This window comes from Sapajus apella, unplaced genomic scaffold, assembly GCF_009761245.1.
Source record: "Sapajus apella isolate SASKATOON/1434 unplaced genomic scaffold, GSC_monkey_1.0 scaffold27, whole genome shotgun sequence".
NCBI classification, from domain to species: domain Eukaryota; kingdom Metazoa; phylum Chordata; class Mammalia; order Primates; family Cebidae; genus Sapajus; species Sapajus apella.
The window spans coordinates 4,091,617-4,097,692 of NW_022436967.1; the positions used below are offsets into that span (position 1 = coordinate 4,091,617).

Below are 6,076 nucleotides of genomic sequence, written 5' to 3' on the forward strand. Positions count from 1 at the left end.
TAGGTGGTCCACTTCTGACAGTGTACAAACCAGCAGGAGAGTTTACTAATGAAAGACTAGATACATGTGTTGACATAGCATTAAATGACTAGTTTGTCACTCCCCCAGGATATGAATTGTGGATTCCATTCTGTAGTAGCACAAACTAACTGCTTTTATTATCTTGGTTTTTTATTTTTATTTTTCTCAAACTTTTTAAAATGGGTTTCAAAATTCTGTGACAAATTTTTGGTCAAGTTGTTTCCATTAAAAAGTAACAATTTTAAAAACTAATTACTTAAAACTGTCATATGCAACAAAGAAAATCAAAGTGGTCCATAAAACACTCTCCGTTCCTTCTGAAGGTTTTACGATGAATTGTTATCATTAACCAGTCTTTTACTACTAAACTTACATGGCCAATTGAAACAAAAAATTTGGAGACCGTTTTTCCACCACTGATGAAGACCAGGGTGGCCGGTATTAGGGATAATATTCATTTACTCTTCTGAGCTTTTTGGGTAGACTTGGTGACCTTGCCATCTCCAGTAGCCTTCTTGTCCCCTGCTTTGATGACTCCCATGGCAACTGTTTATCTCGTATCATGAACAGCAAAGTGACCCAGAGGTGGATAGTCTGAGAAGCTCTCAACACACGTGGGCTTGCCAGGAGCCATATCAATGATGGCAGCATCACCAGACCTCAAGAATTCAGGGCCATCTTCCAGCTTTTTACCAGAATGGAGATCAATCTTTTCCTTCAGGTCAGCAAACTTGTATGCAATGTGAGCCCTGTGGCAACCAGCACAGAGGCATAGCCAGTGCTGATTTGGCCTGGATGGTTCAGGATAATTACCTGAGCAGTGAAGCCAGCTGCTTCCATTGGCGGGCCATTTTTGCTGTCACCAATAATGTTGCCGCGACAAACATCCTTGTCACACATTCTTAACATTGTCCCCAGGAAGAGCTTCACTCGAAACTTCATGGTGCATTTCGACAGATTTTACTTCAGTTGTAATGTTGACTGGAGCAAAGGCTGCCACCATACCAGGCTTGAGAACACCAGTCTCCACTCACCCAACAGGAATAGTACCAATACCACAAATTTTGTAGATGTCCTGGAGAGGCAGGCGGAAGGGCTTGTCAGTTGAACGAGTTGATAGTAGGATGCAGTCCAGAGCCTCAAGCAGCATGGTTCCACTGGCATTGCCATCCTTACAGGTGACCTTGCATCCCTTCAACCAAAGCATGTTAGCACTTGGCTCTACCATGTTTTCACCATTCCAAACAGAAATTGGCACAAATGCTACTGTGTGGGGGTTGTAGCCAATTTTCTTAATGTAAGTGCTGACTTCCTTAATAATTTCCTCATATCTCTTCTGGCTTTAGGGTAGCTCAGTGGAATCCATTTTGTAATACCAACAATTAGTTGTTTCACACCCAGTGTGTAAGCCAGAAGGGCATGTTCTCAGGTCTGCCCATTGGTGATACCAGCTTGAAATTCACCAACACTGGCAACAACAATCAGGACAGCACAGTCAGCCTGAGATGTCCCTGTAATCATGTTTTTGATGAAGTCTCTGTGTCTTGGGGCATCAATGATAGACGGATAGTACTTGCTGGTCTCAAATTTCCACAGGGAGATATCAATAGTGATACCATATTCACGCTCAGCCTTCAGTTTATCCAAGACCCAGGCATACTTGAAGGAGCCCCTTCCCATCTCAGCAGTTTCCTTCTCAAATTTTTCAGTGGTTCTTTTGTCAATGCCACCACATTTGTAGAGCAGATGTCCAGTAATGGAGGACTTGCCCCAATCTGCATGTCCAATGATGACAATGACGATATGAGTCTTTTCCGATCCAATTTTCACTTTTAGGGGTAGTTTTCATGACACCTGTGTTCTGGCAGCAAACCCATTGCAAAAAAGCTATCATCTTGTTTTTTTTTTTTTTAAACTTTAACTTCTCACACAAATTAACAGCTTTCTGTTTGCCATTCACATGTTTATTTCGTGCCACACTTGGTTTAAATTAAAATTGGCTCACTAGTTATGCACTTCAAAATTTAGTACTTCTTCAAAGACCTGCAGGATGACTTAATGAGTATGGAATGCAATTCTCTTCTTTAAATTAAATTAAATGTAAGTTGTCTATATTCAATACTGCAAGAGTACATTGTGTATGCAATAAATTGAGAATAACTCAATATAAAGAGATGATTATATGTCTTCCATGTCTAAAATATATGCAATATGATTGGCTAGCTATGGATTTTTACTCCTGGCTTATATCCACAGGGGAATTTTTAAATTGTAACACTGTAGATCTATGATATTGTGTCTCTGAATATAAACAGCAACAGGGCCCCAAAAGATCAAAGCTCAAGATTTCTTTTGAAAAAGAGACTGTTGTAAGAAAACAGTCTCTCCTTGTTATCACCATGGGATATATCTATGGACTTGAGAGGTCATATTATCATTCAAATCTTTAAAGTCAGTTTTTCAGGGTGAAAGAATAATCAAAAGTAAAGTACACTCCTGAGGGTTATGCAATTTAGTTAGCTCTGGAAGCAACATTCACAAGTAGATAACATTGGCCAGGAAAATACACCTATAACTACTTAAAGTAAGAAGTAAAGAATCTTAACAGTCTTTAGGTTTTATTATCAACACAACAAGAATTACCACAACTATTAAACTGATTAGCAGTTCTAATTAAGAGATATAGAACAAAGATCATTAACATAATAAAACTGACCTAATCTCCTATTATTGACGTTTACATACTTATTGACAACTGAGATTGACATGAATTTATTAATCTTAATTTGATAATCATTGGTAAGTTTTTCTTTCAGAAAATCAGTAGTTGTCTATTTACTTTATGTGTTTTGCTATGTTGGTCTAGAACAACAGTACTTATAAATTCCAACACGTCTATTTATTCAAAATTTAATTTTGATAAGGTAGGAAAATTTGGCCAATTTGAAGAGAGCCAAATTTTAGAAGAAAATAAAATTTAAATATTAATTTAGAAACATTTATATGTCTAATTACGGAAAATTGAATTTCCAGACACAAGTCTGATAAATGTTAAAATTGATTTTATTCATCCCTTTTTATAGCTACAACAAGGCTGATAATTATGTGCACTAAATCTGTTTAACTTCAATGCAGACTTTAATAAAAATGTTAGTAGAAATGTTTCCTTCATCAAATATGTAGATAGAGACAGCATTTGCAATTTGAGAAAACAGCAGTTTACGAGAGTAAGTAATAACTGATTAAAACTTTATGAAATTGGACTGATCTATTATGGTGCCTACTTATGCTAGTTATATAAAATTTCAAACCATATATCAAGTATTTAGCATCTCTTGAACAAGACAATGGGTAAAATGCTGTGCAGAACTCAGACATGAAAAGTAAATATTTATATTGAAAAATCCATTATTTGCTCAAGGATAAGGCTTTATTTTGTGTAACTTCACTTATTTTGAGATTGAGAGCATGGACTCTATAGAGTTAGAGAGAACAGATTCAAATCTGAGACTAGTCAGTGTCAAAACGTCATATTGGAAGATTGAAAATAAGTTATAACACTTTGAAGTCCTATTCTATAGTGTCATCTAGATTTGATAAAAGAATGTCTCACCTCTCTTACCTTTTTTCTCTGAAGAATCTTTTCTCATTCCTTATATGATACTCACATATTTTCATGGTTGTGAAGCTTGCTTTAACTGTTCTAGATGATTTTGGCATTCTGTTCTCCTATTATGTAACTTTCTATAGGTAGCCATTTCAAAACAAAAAGTTTAATTTAAACATTTAAATTTGTTCTTTTTTCTTAATCACCTAGTATATCATGGTGATTAGATAGAGTAATTAAATTTATTTTAATGTCCAGGTACAGAGTGGGTTGAGTTTATTTTTGAAGTATAGGATAAGTAGCATTCTGCATATAAGAATATAAAAATCTAAAATCTGAAATACTCTAAAATCTAAAACATTTTGAGCACAGATGTAATGCCACAAGTGTAAAACTTCACACCTGACCTCGTGTGATGGTCATAGTCAAAACACAGGCACAATGTTGTTTCATGTGCAAAATGATTTAAAATATTGTATAAAATTACCTTCAGGTTATATGCATAAAGTACATATAAAACACAAATAAATTTTCTGTTTTGACTTGGATGTCATTCCTAAGACATCTCATTATATATACGCAAATATTCAAAAATCTCAAAAGACTCGCAATCTAAAACACTTCTGACAATTGAAAAACACATAAAGAATATATATTTAATTAAGAAAATAATATATAATACTACATAATATTGTATTTGATGTTGTATTAATCAGGATTCTCTAGAAGGACAGAATATATGTATGGAGAGTTTCTTAAGTCTCAACTCAAACTACCACAAGGTCCTGCAATAGGCTGTCAGCAAGCTGAGGAACAAGGAGAGCCAGTTCAAGTCCACAAACTGAAGAATTTGGAGTCCAATGTTTGAAGGCAGGGATCCTGGGAAAAAGCATACAGCACGGGAGAAAGATACAGGCTGGGAGGCTAAGCCAGTTTTGCCTTTTCATGTTTTTCTGCCTGTATTATATTTGTTGGCAGCTATTAGATGGTGCCCACCTAGATTAAGGGTGAATCTGCCTTTCCCAGCCCACTGACTCAAATGTAACCTGCTTTGGCAACACCATCACAGACACACCCAGGATCAATACTTTGTATCCTTCAATTCAATCAAGTTGATTCTCAGTATTAACCATCACAAACCTACCCCTTGTCAACTTGAACCCATACACATCTCTTGAGATCATACATAATCTTCAAATAAGACAATAATAAGGTCATAATTATGTCTTACATAATACAACTATCTTTCATACAACTGGAAATATACCAATTCCCAACCCAAATGCTATTTGGGTGTGTTAACATAAAGGTAACCGTACTTGAGTGATGACATGAAGTCAATAAATGTTATGTCACATCATAAAAGAGAAAGGAAATGAAATGAAGATATTTTATTTCTTTAGTAGAAGTGTATACATGCAGAAACATGTTTTTAAAAAAATGAGGAGGGAGACTCATGACAATTATAATTCTCCTTTCTGCAACTGGTCACGTGGTTGTATCTGGTATTGATGATGAGCTTCTTCTACTACCCTTTCTGTATTATTTTTCCCTTTGCCTTCAGCAAACACGTCAGCAGGTTGTAAATTTTTTCCTAATGGAGTGACCAAAACCTTCATTCCTGAAGGGTCTGGGAACATTTGTAGTCCTGCCTGAACTGGGCTGTTGTAGTTTTCCATTTGCCTTAATCACAGGGCATGGTAATATTAAGAGACATCCTAATGGATCTCCTGTATTTTACTCATACTCTTTCTTCCCTCAGTTGTGGAGCAATAGACTGATTTCATCTTGATACTGTGGGTCAAACACCACATCCAACACTGTAACTCCCTTCTTAGCCTGTTGACTTAAAAGTAATAGGTGTCCAAAATGTCCAGGTAGCAACCTTAACTTCCAGTTTAATGGAATTATTGTTCTGTCTTTTGGTGGCAGCGTTCCTCCCTCTGGAACTAAGACCTTTAGGCCAGCAGAAGAGCAGAACATAATGTTGTGGGAAGCAAAAATGTTGCTAGTGGATCACTAGGGGTGATGACGAGTGATGTCACTTCCACTTCCACCCCTTGATTCCTGGACCCATGAATTCTGGCTATGGGAGAAACATTACCATATATTGGAAACTGATTCAGACCATGTATGGCTTTCTGGAGAACTTAGCTCCAGCCCTGCAAAGTATTGTCACCTAATTGGCCTCATAAAGGTGACTTCAAATGATCATTTTACCATTCTATCCAGGTGTTTTGGGATGATGGGGAACATGGTAAGACTAGTGAATTCCATGAGCATGAGCCCACTGCTGCATTTCTTTAGCTGTAAAGTAAGTACTTTTTTCAGAGGTAACGCTGTGTGGAATATCATGACAGTGGATAAGGCATTCCATGAATCCACAGATGGTAGTCTTGGCAGAAGCATTGCATGCAGGATAGGCAAACCCATACGTGGAGTCACTAT

The 6,076-nt window shown here is 36.6% G+C and overlaps 1 pseudogene; it reads right to left on the reverse strand.

The window, feature by feature from the left end:
- Positions 1–477: 477 nt before the first annotated feature.
- Positions 478–3,671, reverse strand: LOC116560747 (annotated as a pseudogene).
- Between the last annotated feature and the right edge of the window lie 2,405 nt (positions 3,672–6,076).